This window comes from Acanthopagrus latus, chromosome 10, assembly GCF_904848185.1.
Source record: "Acanthopagrus latus isolate v.2019 chromosome 10, fAcaLat1.1, whole genome shotgun sequence".
Classification (NCBI taxonomy): Eukaryota; Metazoa; Chordata; class Actinopteri; order Spariformes; family Sparidae; genus Acanthopagrus; species Acanthopagrus latus.
Window position 1 is genome coordinate 20,213,922 of NC_051048.1, and position 20,575 is coordinate 20,234,496.

Consider the following 20,575-nt stretch of genomic DNA (forward strand, 5'->3'; position numbering starts at 1 on the left):
TTCCTTGACAGTCCCAGTTTTAATTCAGTATTAGCTGAATCCCTCTGATTTATTATTTTAATGCTGCCAGTCATATATGCAGAAAAACAAACATGAAATAGAAAGATGAATGCCAGTTTGACGCCTCCAGCCTCCAGAAAAATCCAACATCATATATTCGATAAGAAAATATTATGCAAAATTGATTCAGCGTCCGAAACCTCAGAAAACCTCCATCTCCAATGTGAAAGTTATTTCCCATCCCATCACGCAATCCATCAAAAAAAAAAATGATTGCCTCTTCAGAGTTGATCCTCCAGTTGCTTATTCAGCAGACTCAGATTGACTTTTGGGGGAAGATCCTTCTGGATTACAGAGAAGATCAGGAGGTAAGAATCCTGTTCAGGCCCAAATCTGTTCCCTTTGCTCAGAGCAGTGAGAGATACAGTGGAGATGCTTGTCTGATGTGACAGATCAGAAGTGGAAAATAGAAGGAAAAACACTTCCGCTCTCTGTGCCACCCACGCGCAATTCATTTCATGAACTGTGTGACGGCAGTCCGATTCAGAAAAGGAAAAGCCGACCTCTGCAATCAAGTACCAATTTGCTCCCACTCCATGAACTCGCTTCCTGTCTGCCCTTTGTGCTTTGTTGCTCTTAGGCCTCCCACGGATGTCAGGCCAGGTAAGGTACATACTGAGGAGAGGGCTGCACAAACTGTGTAAACAAACACACACACACAGACACACACACTCATACAAAGGTATGACTGTGGCCATTCTGAAGGTCAAGTACCTTTGAATCGCTGATGTGCACCTTATTTCTTTTTTTTTTTTTTTTAAATTGGGTTTGCCTAAAGGACTCTGACCAACGTCAGGTGCGATACTTCAGGCTGACACCCGCATTATCATACAGACAACTGATTTGAATCAAAGTACTTACTGAGGAAAAATAATATGAGCGAATAACATTTCTGCATTTGTTCCTTCACCTGACCTCATCTGCCTCTCAGCTCTATCAGTTACCTGAGGCTTGATTCAAGCGTGGATGGTTTATTTTAGGATATTTGTTTTACTTCATACTTTTGTCTTTACACCAACAATTTCTCCTCCATCACTGCCGAGGCTTCAAAAGACTGTGCAAAACTACAGACACATTGATCCTTCATTTAGGTTCATAACGTGAACTTTTCACACACATCATCAGATCTACTCCAGTGGATTGTAAATTTTCTTTGAATTGGATCATTTAAAATACAGCTGGTTATTCTGAAAACAATCAAACTTCCTCTAAAACCTTCAAATGAATGAATAGAGACTAGGTGGTCATCAGTAAACAAGAATCTGTGAAGCTTCATGAATGGCTGGACCACTTTTAATTGAAATGCATCCATGGCCAAATTTTTTTATTAATAGTTCATGCCCCCAGAATAGGTTGAAATAAGATGGACTTGACAAAAGAACTGTAGACACTGACGTTACTGCGCACCAAAATAGGTTGCTGCAGTAGCATAATAATGCTAAGGGGGAATTTAGAAGTTGTATAAAACCTACAGGGGTAACAGAGGGAGCTGTGTGAATCTGATGAATTGCCTCAGGTCACTTGAGTCAGCCTCAGTTGGGGCTGCACACAAAAAAATAAAATCTGGGGGTGGAGGAGTAAGAAAGAACTGAGCCTCCCTCTTATCTCAGTTTGAGGCTTGAGGCTCAATGTTACATTTACCACTGCCAGCATAACACACCGAAATCATGTGGGATTGTGGGTAACGTAGCCACTAGGCTGTGACTAGGAGGAAGAATGTTTGAATTAAAAAAAACAAAAAAAAACATCTCTGATGATATTTCTGGTTTTGCTGCATTGCTCAGGACTTTAAACTGCCCATCATGTTAGAGGAGTGCAATGCTAAAGGACTGAGTTTTCTTTTAAGGTTCAAGTTTTAAGAATTAACAAGACACTAAAACTCACAAAAATGCACCGATTCCTCCAACAAAGGACCTCAATCAGTCCTCATCGCATCCTCTCCAGGTGTGTGAAGAGTGGGGGGCAGTAGATTTGGCACAAACTTAAACAACTTGCAATGTTGCAAATGTGATCGTGTTGGACAAGTAAAGGAGAATGTGTCGTGAGTGTCACACACACGAGCACATGGAGGAGAATAGTAAACTAGAGATCTGCATTCAATTAACTTGTACTAGACGTAAGTGGCAATACGAGAAAGCGATAAAAGAATAGCCACTTAGCATGAACCCTTAAGCTGTAGTCCCAGTTTGAACGGTCCAAACCAGCTGAGCATGGCTTCTCAAAGGGAAGTCTCATTAGGTTGGAGCAGTAATGACTTTTCATTAAATTAGACACTCCAGAGAATAGTGTGGAATAATCAAATGTCTCTGGGGTAAAACCATCTCCACACATATGAAGGCTTATTCAACACTACTTGAGGAAAATAATCTGAATAACAATATTGGATTGGAGAAACAAATTGCATTGGCAAGGCAAGTGTTTTATAAATGATAATAAAGATTCATTCAATCTCACAGAGATTGCCAATAATAATTAGGTCTGGGAATATTCGGTACCAGTGTTCAACACATCACTTTAACATCTGCTTGAAAGAGTAGAAGCTTGTTTACCTCAAGTATATAGGTGCTCTGCTGCCCACATCTCCCACATACTGCGATGGCTGTTCATTATACTAAGTGGTGGTCTTCATACCTTTTTATCTTCCACCCCCACACAACCCTTCTCCTTTTTTCCCCCTAATAATCAATGTGATGCCATATACAGCATTTCATTAAAAGGCTGTTAGTCTGTAGGTGTGTGTGACTCAGACAGGCGAGCCATAAGTAGGCAGTTACCCCCCACCGTCTTTTGAACTAATGGTGTGCAGGGCAAATGGAAATGTAGTAGAGCCATCGCTGCAGGAAGCTTGTGAAGAGCAGTTGATGCATGATGACAACGATGAATCAGACAACTTCAGCTGTGCAGTGGAGAGTCGAGGTCCACGTCGGGCATCACTGGCGCTTATATTCTCGGAACGAACCTTTTGAAAGCTATTTTTGACAGCTATTCCACTTTCATAAAGCTTCTTACAAAAGAAAGGGTCTGAAGAGTTCTGTATGAAAGAGAAAGTGCAGGATACTGAACTCACTCTGAGCACTGAGTACTGCTCCATCTATGACTTTTAAGTACAACTTACCCTTACAGTGAGTTGCATCGACAAAATTAAATATTCTAATTTCTATTTACTAGATAGTTATTACCTCTTGAAAGATAATTCAAGTTACATGTTTCTATTAAAAGCTTTCTGCGCCAGTTTCATGAGTGATCCATCGCTGTATTTCAGACTTCAACAAACACTTTATCAATCCCAGTAATGTAATTATCATCATCATCATCATCACCACAATGTTTTTAGCGTTTGGGCAAACAAGGACATTGTAAATAAAGAGCAGTGCAGACAGATAAGAGCTGTTGTCTGTGTATATTTGTCTGAATAAGAATTAATCAGTCGACTTGTATATTGGATTGATTCTTTCAAAATTTAGAACAAAAAAGTCTTTGGGTTCTGGACTGTTGTAAACAAGCAATAAGAACGAGAAACCCACTGATATATCTGTTAACCAGTTGGTTGAAGTCACAAACATCAGTATCAGTGAAATGACAATATACATTATTTATAGGTATGATTGGAAAAGGACAAAAAAAGCAACAACAACAACAAAAAAAAGCGGATTTGCATGATTTATGAAAGCCTCATTTTCAGGTCGGAAAAGCCAGAATCACACCTCTGATTATCTTCTACATCGTCTGTTATATCTGCTCAAATGTGGAAATAATGCACACTGTGTTATCAACATACCCTTTACTTTAAAAATATCTGTTGAGGTTGACGTTCTTCTTCTCTGCAGCCTGAGCATATTTCTGCAGAATCTGCATACCAATGAGCTCATGTTTGCCTTTTCCTGACATCACATCAGTCGTATATGATTCACTTAATTCAAATGGCGACAGGGTTATATTATCAGTGTACCATATATTTTTCACATCATTTTGCTGGCTGTGTATGTTAATTCAAACCAATGAATATGGATTCTTTTTCTACAATGGCCCAGTTTCTCCTCATGGACCATTAGTGTCATCTGTGTTGGACCAGTATTCATCTTGTCCACTGAGTGGCAGCAAACCAGTGTGAACTTATCAGCACAGCTTTCTAACAGCTCTTGCTTTTTTAAAAGAATCCCCAGATGCCTCTCAGCCTGTTTCACAACACCATAGTACTGTACAGCAATACCTATCAGAATACAATCTATGTATATTTACCCACCTGATGGTGACAATATATAGATGAACAAATGATAAAACACACATTTGCTGCTTCCGGCTCATTACCCTGCACTGCGACACAAGCTACTGTTCCAATGCTCCATCTGTGCTTTTTGGAGTGACACATACAAGAAGCAGTGCTGACACCTGATCAATAAAACTAATGTAGGAGCCTGTTCTTTTAAAGACAGGAGGAGCTCCTGTGCACCGACAAATTAAGTGAATGGAACTGACATGACGGTTTGATTAATTCGTGTCAGTGATGACCAGCTTATTGGCTGCCAACAAGCTGCTCCTGACCTGCCTGTCATGCTGTACGCTGTTAAGTACAACTAGAGAATGGAGAAAAGTGGCATATAAACCAGAGATACTCTAATATCTATTATTGCTATTGAGTATTGTTGTCAAAGTGCTACATGTATGGCATTTAGGATAAGAAGCCAGACATTATTCAGGGTAATATAGTAAATCATAAGCACACTAAAGGCCTGTAGGGTGACACTACACTCAAAGGAAGCTCTTACTTTGAAAACAAGATAACTAAAACATAAATGGATCAAATGCTTAAAAAATAACAATATTAATTAAACAACCAAAATGTAAAAGACAGAGGAAAATAACACTTCTGTTAACATCTACATGGAGAGCATATCACATATAACATTATGTATGACTTCCGACTGTTATAATTATAATACATAAATATAAATAATAACATTGTCAAGTTGTTGTAGTTTGGTTTGGTTCAGGCACTAAAACAACTTGGTATATCCAGCAACAACACCACAGAGGGGACAGAGGTGGAGTTATGACAAAGCAAGATAAATACTAGATGAATTATTTTTCCTCACACATCTCAATGCTTAAAAGCTGAATCTTACAAATAACTTCAACAGGATGCAAAAGAAGATCAACAACATATGAGTTTGAATTTGGATACAATCTGGGGCCAAATGCCACAAATTCATTTTTCCTTAGATCTCAGATTTAGGTGGTTTGCAAAATACATAAATCATTTCACTTCATTGTCAATCATTACAATAAAAAGTTCAGGTTTCCTGCACTGTTCTGCTATTGATGAAATATGCACTCTTACGTTCTGGACAGCAGAGGGTGCAATTGATTCACTTGACAAACCAAAGTAGCACCAGAGGGATAAACTTCAATACTGAGCTGTATACTTGACAACAATCTCATGTTATCTTGCTAAAAGGACACATGCTTGGATTCCATCCTTCCCATCTAAACAGTATTGGGATCATAACCACTCTACCTTTCAACAACTGGATGTTACACACGACTTAGACTTTTACAACAAAGATTAGGGACCCTTAAGCAAAAGAACAATGTAAATAACAGAGAGCAGACGTGCTTTTTTTTTTTCCATGACGTAACACGTGGCCTGCCGACAGCGCACTGCAAGGAGTCAGAACTATTTTCTAAAACAAACTTTAAATCTTTCATTTTCCGATAGAAATTTCAATTCTTTCACGTCACGCGATGCAGTGATGATCTAGTCTGTTTGATGGCTGCTGAGACTTGAGGAGAGCTCCAGGTAGCAGCCGGTGCTCCCCGCAGCATTTTCTTCACTATCTCTGAGAACTGCAAGCAAGCTTTACTGTTTGAAGAGGAAATGAAATGGAAAGAGTGCAGGCAGGGAAATGGCTCATATTAAGCTTTTTTCATGGTAATTCATCAACATAAGTGAGAAAGTGAAAATTGTTAATGAATAGTGCTTTTTTTTTCCTGCAGAGGGGGAGAAGACACAGAAAGATCATTCCAAGAAATTGTTTTCTCTGCTGCAGTGTGTTGGATTTACAAAAAATGACTCTGTTATAAAGTCATTTATTTCACCACATAAAATCATTTTTAAAGACTCAGTCGCATGTCCAGAATGAGAGTATTTAAGTAGCAGTTGGCACAGAAAAGGCTCAACATCCAGATGCTCCTCCTGGAGAGATTCTCAGACCTGCTGTTTCTAATTAGGGATCAATTAAGAAGGGTCTTTAGAGTCAAAAGGCATATTTTCAAAGCCACGCTGCAGCAGTGGGGGATAATAAGTGGGTGAGATTGCAAATGCAAGCTTTTGTGTACAGTTAACGTGGAGTGTGCAGGATGGCAGGGCAATGCACCAACAACAATCACAGCAATAATGATGCAACAATAAAAAACGTCGGTACGTTGGTACATTCTCACTCGGCGCTTTATTCTTCCTGCACAGTCACCAAAAATGTGCTACACCTCCATCTGCAGAGCTACCGTCATCCGGAGACCGGTTCAACCACAATATGTTGCTGCAGCGACCACGGGCTTCACTACCTGCCCAGATGGTCCGAATCAGTGGGCATCAGCCCTCGTGGTGTGCGCCGCATCCGACTGCCATCAATCACAGACAAATACAGTCCGGTGAAAAGGTTATTTCCCCTCGAATGGTGGCACAAAAACAAAAGCCTAATTTCCGCAGCCGGCCCGGGCAGGGCAGCTCAGCCACTTTTATGTTTATTGAACCCCAGTGGATCCACTATTTGTTTGGCACTATATCTCCTGGCTAGTAAAACATCTCTTGTTCACAATGTCCAGTGAGGCAGCACAGTTGTTTGGGGACATCAAGAAATAATGAAGGCGCTTCAGTGAGCTCAATTTGCAGGGCTTTGATGTGCACCGTTACTTTATCAGACGTGTTGCTTTTCTTATGAAAATAAAATACTCTTGTTTTTAATTACTGCATGCTTACAGTATCGCCTTCTATCCCCTTTTCTTTGACTGACTGTTGACTGTAAAAGTAAAGAGGTGCATGACTCAGCAGTATGTTTGGTGTTACATCCGAGCACAGAACGTTCCTCAAGACATAATAAAAGCGGAGGAGCTGGCTAGAGCTGTAATTTAAATCAAGTTGCTCTGATGCACCAGCACCCAGCAAATTCAGTCTGACAGAGACACAGTTGAAAACAAACAACTTGCTGCAGTCTGACAGCAGATAAAAGACAACACACCAGCGGTTATTACAGGGCTGTCCAACATGGACGCCCGCCAAGCAATTACAGTCGGGCTTGAGTCTCAATGGCACCCGCTCGAGTCGATCTGTCATTAGCACGGCCCCACCTGATGCCATCGTTCACCCTGCAGGCTCGGCCTGTGTCACATTCTTTTATTACACATTGACACGTAGCTGCTGTCTGTGACACCGAGCCCACCGTTACAGATCAGTGCTCACTGAGCTGTACAAGACATCGGAAAGTGTCCAAACCGACAGCTAAAAGTTGCAGTAGAGCTGCAAGACTGGCGCTTTCCTACTCGATCAGGTGTGAAATGTATCAGGTCAAGCAAAAACATATCAGAATTCTCACTGAGCAATAACAAAACACTGCACAGATGGTCGCAAGGACATCAAAATTCTGGTTTTGCTCTCCCTAACCAAACCTTCATCACTTCTTAACACAGTGGATATTGCATTACAGCCGTGTAATGAGCAGTGTTCACTCTGAATCATAACTCCTCACACTAGATTCATTTCCAAATAATAAAAAAAAACAAAAAAAAACTATGAAACTCGTGCTGAGAAGTGAAGATGAAGCCAATAAAACCTTTCCGCAGTGCAGTACGTGCTGTGTTATGATTGCTGCTGTTATTTGGGGGGCACAAACGGTGCTAAATAAGCAATCCAGAAGATGGATGAAAACATAATTTAACGCTCCTTTGAATCGGAGTGCTCCTAAAACCCAACAGCAATAAACATTACTCCTCATTCCACTTCATTTCAGCGCTACTGTATACTGTACAATATCATCCAGCGCACCACCTCCACCAATTGTGCTCCGCTTGAGATGGCACTGAGGCAGTTTAGTCCTCCTCATGAGAAATGTCCTTCTCAGCTGAGCTCCAAAACTACGCACAGTTTAATCAGCTTGCTCGGTTTCAGCCACATATCTTGTCAGCCGGGAGACTTGAAATTTATCTTGAATATTAGGTGAATATCGGAGAAGGAGCACAGCAGCGGTCCCTGCACGTAAAGAATGTGTAACGAGGCTATAATGGCACATAAGCTCCACAGGACAACACAAAAGAAAAGCAAAAAAAAAAAAAAATCACCTGTATGATTTGTTTTGGTCTGACTGAAAGCCCAAGCTGACATCTTGGTATTATCTAGCAGGTATGAGCTGAGCAAAGGTGCATTTTTACTGCTTTTCAATGTAACTGTTGTAGGAGAAGGAATTATTTTCCCTTTTAAAGGTTTCATAGTCTCACTTCAAGTAGGCTAAACTGAGCAAGTACTCATGGTTGTTTTAGTGCTGATCCGATTTGTAGAATAATCAGTGAATGATAATAGAGGAAATCAGGTTTACTGTACCTGTCTTACACATTATTGTGGGTGCCAAATCACACAAAATGCTTACAAAATCTTATATTGCTGTAAACCTGCAGTGATAGGTGAAATTGTGGCTCTATTAGCCGCCCCTGTGTGATTGTAAACCACTGTGTGCATCCTGGTGTTCCAGTATCAGCTGAGACGGACAAACCTCGGGTGTGCTGCGGTCACAAGCAGCACCACGGATTACATTTTCATCCACAGCCACAGCCAAACCACCATCTCATCTAAAATCTATTAGGCCGGCTCTGATGACAGCTCATCACCAACAGTGACAGGCGAAACACTAACCGTGTCAATGATGCCAACACTGCCGCGACACTCAAGCCCCACCCGACATGCATCAGCTCCCTGTTAATAAAGCAGAGAGCGGAGGGGAAACCCTTTTCCCCCGTCAAAATGGTGAAACATGTTGCCATCTTCTCACACAGCCTGTAACCAAACGCTGTCTGTGCCTGCGGCTAGGGTAACACTGAAGTATCACCTCCTCTCTTATGTTTCCCCCATCAAGGCCAGATAACTTGTTAGTGTTGGGAAGTTGCAGCGCGTGTGTCATTGTGTTATGTCAGCATTCAGTTCACTTTTGATGGCTGAGAAAACCGATGATGTTCAGTGGAAACGGGATTGATTTTGCTATTATCAGTCTGGTCTGATCAGCTGCAGAAAGGAAAGCAAATGATTAAAATGTGAGCAGCAGCAGTGCAGAGTGAGATTAGAAAAGCATTCCTTGAAAAGATGTGTTTACTTTTCTAATTTAAAACCTGAACTTGAGCCAAGAGCTCATGGTCATTACTCCTGGTAGGCTGAGAGGGGATACAAGACTGTGTCTCTGCTTCATGCCTTGACAAATAAAGTCTGTTTGCACTGAAATACCCTAAACCTAATTTTGGATTGTCTGTGATTACTTGCGTCTTTGATCAGAAACTATTAGCCAAACAATATGTACAATTTCTAAGCTGTCTGACGTATCAACCAGCCTCACACAAAATGTTCATCCCACACGGGCATTCACTTTCATGTAATGGCCTACGGCTACAGTACATTATGCATGCTGAAAGACTGCACCAGTATTAGTTTCTAATGCCTTTATGTTCCACTGTAATGGCACTAATGTGCCCACACTGCAATGACAGAAACAAAGGCGGAACACTGCTGGCCAAAGATCTTCCAATTGGATGCTACAGTACATATCCTGTCAGGCAAATCCAGTTGTGCACACTTCACACTGACAGTGGGGGAAAAAAAAACACGCTGTGATTAATGCGCCTGGTGTCTCCTAACATGCCGAGATAAAGGAGAGACAATTGCTTTGCTACCGAATGCTTTGCTGATATCTCAGTGGTGATGGAGGTTGATGTGGAAAGTGCAATAAACAGCAAAACGGCAGGTTCCTCTGTGGCTCAGATCAGTTGTTTCCTTTTTGGCTTGGGACCCCAAACCTTTCACCAATCTCAGATTTCAAATTACATTTTTGCAACCACCTGAAAGTCACAAGCTGCATGTTAAGAAACCACCGACTTGGATGAAACGAGGTTACACAAACTTGAGCTGGGAAGCCAAACACCGTTTGAGCCCACAGAGCTTGTTTTATATTCTGGTGGAAATCCCAGTGATACCAACAGTGTAGAAATATGCATAAAATAATATACAACACTTGAATATTTCCATTTGATGGATTAGTGCGGCCGTAAAAAACATGGAGTATTGAAAATATTTTACCCAGCATGAACAGCATGTGCTGCAGCGTCAAGAGAGTGAGTTGGAACAAGTTGATAAAGAATAGGATATTTTCAGACACAGTGGAATAAGACGTTGTTTCCAATCAAGCTAATCAAGGGAAAATAAGAGGGGGAAACTGGATGTGAGTCGGAAAACTTAAGCTTAAGGCGATGTCGGAGAGACACAGAAGAAAACAATCTAACTCACTGTGCACATTTCAGTCAATTAAGCAACTACAAAAGAATGAAAGACCAATTACTTTTTATTATGCTTGATTTAGTTACATCAGCACAGACATCGCTGCAGTGTGTAAGATGATACAGTAGGTAACCCTCCTATGTGAGCATGCCATACAATGCAAGTCATGCATAACTGAAGGCACACATCTATGAATTAATTACACAGCAATCCTCTGCTGTGTAATTGCCACTGTACATACAGTCTCTCTCGTCTGCCACGGACCTCAACATCACAAGCTCGAAGTCAAGATACGTCCATAACCTTTCAATGCACCTCCACATGATACTGTAGAGACTGACCTTTCACCCTATCAAAGCCATTTCTAGAAGCAGCTCATCTATGGCACTCCAGACAAACTAGCTAGAGTTCCTTCTCATAAAAATTACATGGAGTTAAGTTGACAGGCAGAAATGTTTGTCTGAATTATGCACTGCATGGTAAATACTGACAGCAAACTGCTTCCTGAAACCTTTCAGTTCAATATGAGGTGAACATACGGCAGTAAATGGTACAGAAATCATCTGATGATGAGAGGAGTCAGGTACACAACAGCGTCACTGCACTGATGCTGGCAGCTGCGGTAGTTAGTGGCGTGTTATGAGTTATTCCTATCTTTAAAGTGATGCAGTCACGGCCCATTAATAATCCATATGTGGAAGTGAGGGAGCATCTGGTGAGAGGCATTATAAAAATGACGAGGGTTGTTAATTTGTGTGAGTCAACCACAGAAGGATTACTTGAGCGGGTCCTCAGGGCAAAGGTCCGGGGGTCCAAGGAGTCAGTGGACCCAGAGGCCAGAGTCTCTGTTTAAAGTGACAGATGACACTTCTCGTTGAAAGTCACAGAGCTTCGATCAAAACAACACGATTAAGACACTCCTGCTTTTAACAGAGTCTTTAAATATTACTGTCCAACCAAATCCAATCCAATATTTGTTTTTGTTGATTTCTTTCCTTCACATTCCAGCTGCACGTCATACTGAGGCTACACTCACATTCCATTAACAACAGGCAGCAGACACTCTTCATGCCAGTGTGAATTAAACACCAAATTTCAGCAGCAGTTTTTTAACCAACAGTAGCCGCTGTAAATTCTGGCTCATCCACAGAGGATCCCAAAAATCTGTTCTGAAGAATAACTCCATGGAGGTGTGAAAGAAGTACAAAGACACACAATAACGATGACAAAAAGAGACATTAAACATCACAGACAAACACAAAAGACTATAAAGAGACAATAAAGAGGGCAAAACGACTACATGGAGAAGAAAAAGACGCCACAGATGCCAAACGACAAAAAGACTTATACCATCTTTTACAGAGGTTAAAAAAACAACCACAAAGGGACACATGACTATGATGACTACATGGAAATGCAAACTGACTACAAAGACACACAAATAACCACAATGAGGCACAAAACAACTGAAAAGAGACGTGAAACAACTACAACAACACATAAAACCACCGCAGAGAGACAGGAAACAAACGCAAGGAGATCAACAATGACTACAAAGAGACACAAAACAACAACAAGGAGAGGCAAGATGGCTACCAATTACACTCAAGGTCAGCATCTCTGTCAGTATGAGGGTCTTGCTCCTCTGCAGGAGGGGTTGAGGACCATTAATACTGTATGCCTGTGTCTAACGGCCCGTTGTTTAGTAATCTGTCCATGAAGTCAACTGTTTTCTTCATGGCATGCCAGTCTCTCTCCCTGCCAAGCTCTCCGTCACTGATACTTGTCAGGCTGGTGCAGTTTCTGAATCTTGTGCCTATATGGTCCCAGCAAACCAGTGCAACAAACACACACAGACACACAATACCCCCTCTCTACTTCCACCCACCAACTGTAGACGACAAAACAAAAAAGCAGGCGAATACATTCCAGCATTCCCTCACTCACCTGAGGGAGGAATTCATTTCCCCGGTGAGGCACCAAAGCATTGTGGGCCGTGACAGCTCTCTGCTTGGTGGCAGGCTTTTCATGGTTTCAGTTTTTAAATCAAAACATGCTAATGGAAAGCACCCAGTTTCTCTGTGCAACTAAGTTTGATTAGGCTGTTTTGCAGGAGTCAATTATGCTAACCCACTCTGCAGGTTTGCAAGCCTCAGTGCAGTTTTAATACGAGGCCACCTCAGACTGCAGCGAGCGCTGTTAAGCATGCATCCGTCACAGCAGACACAAGCAAACGCCGCTCAAGTGTTAATATGTTAATTTTCCGGGAACAGGAACATTTGGTTAAGCACAATCTCCCACAGCGGTGTGCAACCACACAAATGTGCACACACACTGAAGTCACACCAATCCAAGGTGAGTATTCCACCTGAGAGCTCAGATTTGTTTTGTGCTCTGGGGAGGAGAGAAATGATGGCACGAGGGTCTTTTAATGCAGTTAGGGACGGCTGCACCATGTCATCCATGTCTGGTGGAGGACACACAACAGTCTGTGAGCGTCTGCCACGGCTTCAGCATCTCGTCTGCTCCTTAGTAATGGCCAAAGGAAAAGCAACCACCCAGGGTTTAGTCACAAGAACAAACTACTTAATCTATTTATCATGTAAATAACTAAAATATCAGAATACCCCAAAATGCAAAATCACTCAGTGGTAAACATGACATTTTCAGTTGTGTGTTTTGTTCGGGCAAGAGTAAAAAAAGCCAAAGACTTTAAATTTACGGCGATTTAAAACAGAAGAAAAGCAGCAAAATTTCACATCTGGGAAACTGCAACCAGCAAGATCCTGGTACCTGGTAGAACTGGTGCATCATTTCAGCACAAATCCAAGAGGTTTTTATTTTGCTTTGGTATCACATTGATATTGCTTCAATGTCATCAATGGCAGCTGGGTAGTCTAGCAGGGAAAGGTAGAGAAATATACATGCTACAAGGGAAAGTGACTTCTTTTATAAATAACATGGCTGATTTGTACGGTGGCCCTGAGGGTCAGAACACAACATTTCAAGCACAACATCATCTTGGAAAAACATAGAACCCTTTCACAAAACACAATTACATTTAGGTCTCTGTCTTTTCTGAAATGTTGCTTTTGACTCTCAGGGCCACCGTAGCTTTGTGACCAAAAATAACATTTTGCATTAATCTGTGATAAACTATCACCTGCTAATGGTCAACAGTGTTACTTGAGATTTCCCCTGTTTCCTATGAGCAGTGTGTAATTTCCTCTGTGTCTGTTTCTGCTTATTTACAGGATACATTGTTGGAAATGTGTGTATTTACAAGCCCACAGGCTTACAACCAAGACTGTCTTCTCATATTTCATACTCACAACTGCCATCTACAAGCGCCCCCCCTTCCCCATCTGTTGTGGGGTGTCAGGGAAACAAAATACAGACCTCAAATCACAGCGAGCACAGAGACATTTGCTTGCACCATAGTTTGACAGCAGCTCAACAGCAATTTGAATTTTCACAAGTTCGATAATGTTCTTCAAGTATATTGCAGCTGTAAGCAGACATCCCTTCAGCTGGAGAAGTCCCTGTTGTGGCAGGTGTCTGCGTTGCTGAAATATCCTTGAAGAAAGCACCGAATCCCTTCCAGCTGTAGTGAAGTGCTGTTATAGCCATCCCGACAACCGTGAAGCATCACAGGTACTCCTTTTCTTACAGTAACTGACAAACATTTCATCTCTGAAACAGCACAGGAAGGGTTAAAGTCTGCATCAAACAGTGCAGGCTCGGCAGGCATCATAAAATCACATTTCATGGTCAATCTGTGGCGTCACAGCGCAGTTCTGTATCTGGGCTCGGGGTCAATAGGCGATCGATGAATTTAATCTCCCATCTTCATAGCTCAGCGAAATAAAATTGACCATATTCACTTGAGAGTAAAAGCTTGAGAACAGATATAGTTCATGTCTGATGTCTGTGTGGCAGCCATTTGAGTATAATGGCAAGGATTTGAAGCTTATGGAACAATGAGTCCTAAATATCTGAGATGACAACTTTGGCATGTTGGAGTGTGTTAAAAAAAAAAGGTAGGGTTAATGATTTCCTTTGTTTAAAATCTCACAACTCAACCCAGAGTTGGGGTGTGTAGCTGCTGCCCAGCTGATCAGACCCAGCCGGGTGAAAAGCCAAAACTTCAGGAGGAATAAACACCTGGAGTCACATCGGATTCTGGTCTAACTCTGAGCTGTCCACCGCTGGGAGGAGAGCTCTGAGATTCAAAGGTAGATCTATCTTCAGTCCTGTTTATCAACCTGACTTGCAGCAGAGGTGACCACCTTTGTCGGGTATTTGTCGACTGTCCTGCTGACTGGAGCTGGAGAGGAAATGTGCTTTATTTATCTATCCGACGTGACTCAGGCACAAATGTTTATGAATGAGGTAATGTTTTACTCGTGTTATATTTAGTCACATTAGCAGACTTCCTCCCTCACTCTATCATAAAAGTTACAGCAACAGGCTACCAAATGAAATGCACCATTACCATGAGTAATCGTATTGATTTCTCTGGGTTTATACACATTGTTGGAAACATTTGGGATGATGTAAGTATATACAAATAAAGGTTGAGTCATTTCTAGACACTTCAATGCGTATTATATCTTTGAAATCATTTACACTTGTTTTTGTGTTAGGTGTCTGCATAATAAGAACAAATTGTTTTAACTTCATACAGCTGAGTTTCAGCAGCCTATTTCACAATAAGAATGGATTTCCACCACCTCTCAAAGAAGCCTTCACAGCAAGATCTCCTTCATCGCCTGCAGGATCGTAAACCTTTAAGCTCAGTCAGGAACGCGCTCCATTTCATTCCTGCCCTCAGACAAGGCTCGCACATCAATTATTCACATTCCTCCATTTGCCAGAAGTGGGGAATTGAACTTTAACCCAATAGAATCATGGCGCAACACAAATCATCAGTGATTCATAGCTGATGTTGTACAGTGGGTAAAAGTTATACAAAAGACGCAAAGAAAGCGAAGGCAAAGTTTCCCTACGTGTTTTTCAAAGTTTGTTTGTGCACAACAGCGTTACACGAAAGATGGGTGATGTATGAAATAATAATGAGAACACAACTGTCTTGATAGTGAACATGAAGACTGTGTGTTTTGCGGCTGATGTGTTGGGCTCTACGGGAGATGAGTGGAGTCATGCTGAGGTCATGAATAAGAGATCAACAGAGGCCCTTTCTCATACATAAATTTCACTTAATAAATACAATACAGATTCAAACTAGCTGCAGTGAACAAAACGAACGCCTTACTAACTAAACTCATTAATGTTAAAAAGGAAATCTGTATTTTTCTCAACATTTCTCTCTCATGCAACAGATGACATCCATCCCAAAAGTCCTACATTTTCTGTGCTGGTGGTGGCAGCCAGATGCATTGTGACAGCCCACACATGCATAAGCCCCCTTGAAATGAAGTATTTTTGTACTGTTCTGTCAAAGCAGATGCACCAGCAGCAGACACAGCCTTGCCATGGTGACATGAACCCACACACAATCCCAGTGAAAGGCACTTTAAAGCCACTGCAGTGACCACCTGCTATGGAAAATAATCCTGGCAGTTCTGGTTTTAACAGCGGGGATGTCATTAAAGGACATAATATACATCTGATGCAGTTAACAAACATGCATGTTCGGTATCTTTACTCAACAGGATCAGTGTAAATCAACTTTCAGTGCCCTTCTCATCATTTATTTTAATAGCCCATTAATGCACTATGGTTGACTGATCAGACTTGCAAAGCTAGGCCAATCAGCATCAGCACTGGTTATACCCATGTGTGACTTATAAAACAGAGGTAGGCAATCAGAGCAGCAGCACGTGAGGTGACTGCATAGTGAGGCTGCAGGAAAATGTTCTTCTACTCCTGTCTCGGTCCGTCACTGTGGGAGCAGAACTACATTTATAGTGTGCTTTAATTGTCCAACAACTGAAATTCAGCAAATCCTCTTTTTGATAAAATATGATACTTGTGTTTCTTTTTGATTGAACTGATTTGAACTGTTAGGGTTAGGACTCTACCTGCAGTTTGGTTGCACTTAGCAAAGGGGATATTTCAAAGCTGATAGCACTTGACTGCTTCTTTATATCAACTTTTTCCCCTTTCTCATTATTCCACAGCTCTAACCACCCAACCGCAGAGTCTATTTTAGCATGTAGCAGGTTGCGACGGTCAGATTCGCTGAGCACATTGATCGTTTTGCTAAAGGACAAGTAACTGTGTGCGAGTGGTGTGCTCTGATTGCCTCTGGGCTTCTTCAAGACCAATTTGTCTGGTTGTCGCTTGAGGGCAGAGGCTCAGAACTCAGTGTGGGGGAGAGAAGGAGCCTTAGAGGAGAATGTGATCTCCTCGTGACGCGTCGAGTGCTTCCTTGTTGTCAGTTTATGAGCGTTTGCTCGCTGATGAGTGAGTGTATTTTCCTTTGAGTGCTGCTGGGCACAGCAACAACACTGATGATCGATGATGAGACCCCTTTTGTTTTAGTCTGTGTTTGTAGCGTAGCTGGCTGTTGCTTTAGTGAATTGAATTTCAGATGGGACTCACCCAGCGTAGTTATTTTGCTTCACAGGGATAAGAATATTTTATCAAGATGCTGACTGCAAATCATGATTATTTTACATGTGTGCCATGGACTGATCACACTAAAAGGCCATTCCAAAATGCAGAGTTTGTACAGAACCCAAAGCCACAGATGTTTCAAGCTTTAAGAGAGTGGGTAGTCGGCATGCTGGCTACAGGAATGTCCACCAGACCTGATGACCATGCTTGAATTGTAATTTCACTACCGTAAGATTTCTTCAATGTAGTTTTCCAGAATTTTGCAGTACATCGAGCCAACCTCACAATTGCAGACCATTTGTAACCTTGCCAGATGAGCACATCCACATCTTCCACAAAACTTTGTCACCTGCTGTCTGAGACAGTCACCCGGCCAACTGATGCAACAGTTGGCTGCAAAACCAACGAATTTACACTGCCTGAAAATGTCCCAGGAAAGTTGATCTGTGTGCTGGAAGTCTTCACCAAGGTCTTGATCAGACAGCAATTTATTATTGTCACTGAGTGGGCAAATGGTGACCTTTGGTGGTGTCTGGCACTTTGGAGAAGTGTTCTCTTCGTGGATGAATCACTGCGACGGGCAGATGGAAGATGCACATATAGTGTACCGTGGGCGAGCTGTTTGCTAATGTCAGCTTTGTGAACATGTGCCCCATGGTGGCTGGGGGTCATGGTATGGGCAGGCATAATATATGCATGATTACCACAGATGCATTTTATTAAAGGCAGTTTGAATGCACAGAGATTCCATGACGAGATCAGGAGGCCCGCTGTCATACCAACATGTTGCAGCATTCCACAGGTATATGTTGTTATGTGTAAATTATTTGGCTGGACTCATTGTGGGAATGCAAGTTTCAAATGTTTTTTCATAGATAAGTGCAAGATACTAAAGGTAGCTTTCCAAGTTAGAGCCCAGAGAAAACAACGATCAATAGATCCTCCGCAATAGCTTTACTTAGTCTCTGTGATCCAGGGAGAATCAACACCTTGACTTGGCCAAGCAAATCTCTTAATCAGTGTACCCTCCTGCAAGCATTATTCAATATGCCGATAAGATCCTTTCATATAACACGCAGACACCATGAGCAATCCATAACAAGCCCATCTGTTTCAAGCTAAGTGGAATTTCACACATCCCATCAGCGTCTTTCTCCTTTAAAAAAAAAAACGTCAGGCTGTGAATGTATTCCTCACTGCGGTGATCTCAGAGAGCCTCATCACAGAATATCACATAGCACCTTTAGCTGAGAAAACATCACCTCTTCTGTGTCGTCCTTCTCTGCAGCATATTCACAGTGGTTGCTCCAGGCTCTGGATTTAGCCAGCCATTACAGAAAAAAAGGCCCATTTTTCATGCGTAAAAGGCCCTCCATTAAACATGAACCTTGAGGTGCTATCATTTAGGTTGGCGCCATCACTTCTACAAACCAGCAACAGATTCTGTAAGAGACGAGACACACTGAAAAGGTAATGCTTACAAAAGAACAGAACAGAGAACAGATTTACAGCTGGTCACATTCGACCGCAGCCACAAGGGGGAATTGGAAGGGAACGTAATTACACTGGGCCATGGTTTTCTCAAGGTGGGATGTTAGGACACACTTCTACTGCGCTGCATCTTTTGGGTCTTGTGAATCATGAGCGTTGATTCAGTTTAATAGCTCAAAACACATGTTTGATCAAGTGCTTTAGATGTTTTCCCATGTTCCATATTGAGGAATGATTGAGTAAAGTGGAGTGCAGTAATTTGTGAGGCAAATTGTAACAGTGTTGTGTTAATTTCACTTGGTCATTAAAGCCGCACCGATGATTTTTTACAGAAACAATGAAAAGCAATACTTTGTGTGTAAGAAAATGTATTAGTAGTAGTGATGAACCCACAGAAAGTTACGACTGAATGCGGCTTGACAAAGCTTTTTAGTGTCTTTCAGCTTAATGTTTTGGTTTTGCAGCCTGCACCTTTCTTTTACCTTAAGTTAGATTTGATAAACCCGCTGCACTTTAACTTCCTGGGACCAACAGACACACCAAGATAACAACTAGCATACCGGAGCGTTGATCATGATACTGCAATAAGCATAGTTCAGAGATATCTAGTCTATTTTCTCTGTATATTATATCCAATACCTTCCTGAGCTTCAGATCTGCATCAGTAGGGAGTATGCGCTGTGGTTTAAAAATCAGGTAATAACAGACGTAAGAACAAGCGGTCAGTAGCAACTAATCCTTTCCATAATAACTTATCAAAACCCATGAGTGTCTGATTACACAGACAAAAGCAGTTTTAAACATGGCAGAGAAATCCAGGCCTCCTACTGTACCACACTGAAACCCTACACCGCTACCCCCGCATGATAGACAGTATCAGCCTCCTGGAGAAAGCCTTGTCTTTGATGGCACTTTCAATCAGCACATTGAGGAGCACCCTGCTTCAGTTGCAGCCCCTGAGAGAACAGCAGCACTCAATATTTGCCCTTAACGTATGAAGTCATAGCTCATCAGACAGCCTAAGTGAAGTGACAGACTCTAAATCAGAACGCTAATGAAAGGTTTAAGCAGAACGCTGATAAAAATTCATAAAGGGCAACGTGAGGTGGGAGATGTTAAAAGTAGGAAAAATTGATAACATGACTGAGTTGTGATTCTACCTAACAAACTGAAGAATTTCACTATACGGGTGCAACACATTATCCCAAATCTGACATCATCACAGCGAGGCTAATACTTACACAGCAAATACATGCGTAATGCATGCAACAGTCTATAATTTAGACATCTGTTAAATTGCCTCCAGCAGTGTGCTATATATCAAAAAAAGGGGGAACCTATAAATGTTGCATAGTAAGTGAAATGTAATCTCAAAGAAAGATGGGTAAAACTACATGCTGTGATGTGATCGTAATGAGGAATACACTTGTTTTGAAGGAGCCGCTATTTGCTGCTTGGCTCATACCCCACTGCTCAAGCCTAATTCAAATGTATTCTAAATGAAACTTTAATAGCAGAATACAAACGAAAAACCATGGAACGCATGGTGGCCTCTCACCGAGATCAGACCCACAGTTACACAGCGGCGATCAGAAAACGTACACATGCTGCTATGGGAATTGTGTGCTTTCAGTGAAGAGCAACCACCACAGCGATGCAATTAATCATAAAAGGTCCCTGTATGACGTACAGTTTCTACCATACCACGCTGCAACATTAAGCTCTTTCATATTCCGTATCATTTTCGTAAGCCTGATGCATATGTCCAGCTATTAACTGTCAAAAAGCAGCGCAATGGTTCTGTGATGTTTTCTACTGTTCCCTCTTTCCAGGACTTAATGTTATCAAATGTCACTGTGAAGGAAATCAGTCAACCGTTCGCTTCCTTCATTACAAAAAACGATGGGATGAATTAGC

General features: G+C 41.7%; 1 protein-coding gene across 5 annotated transcripts in view; it reads right to left on the minus strand.

Annotated features, from left to right (window-relative positions):
- kcnip4 (Kv channel interacting protein 4) overlaps window positions 1-20,575 on the minus strand; it is a 128,855-nt gene that overhangs the window by 49,720 nt on the left and 58,560 nt on the right. The window lies entirely within an intron of this gene.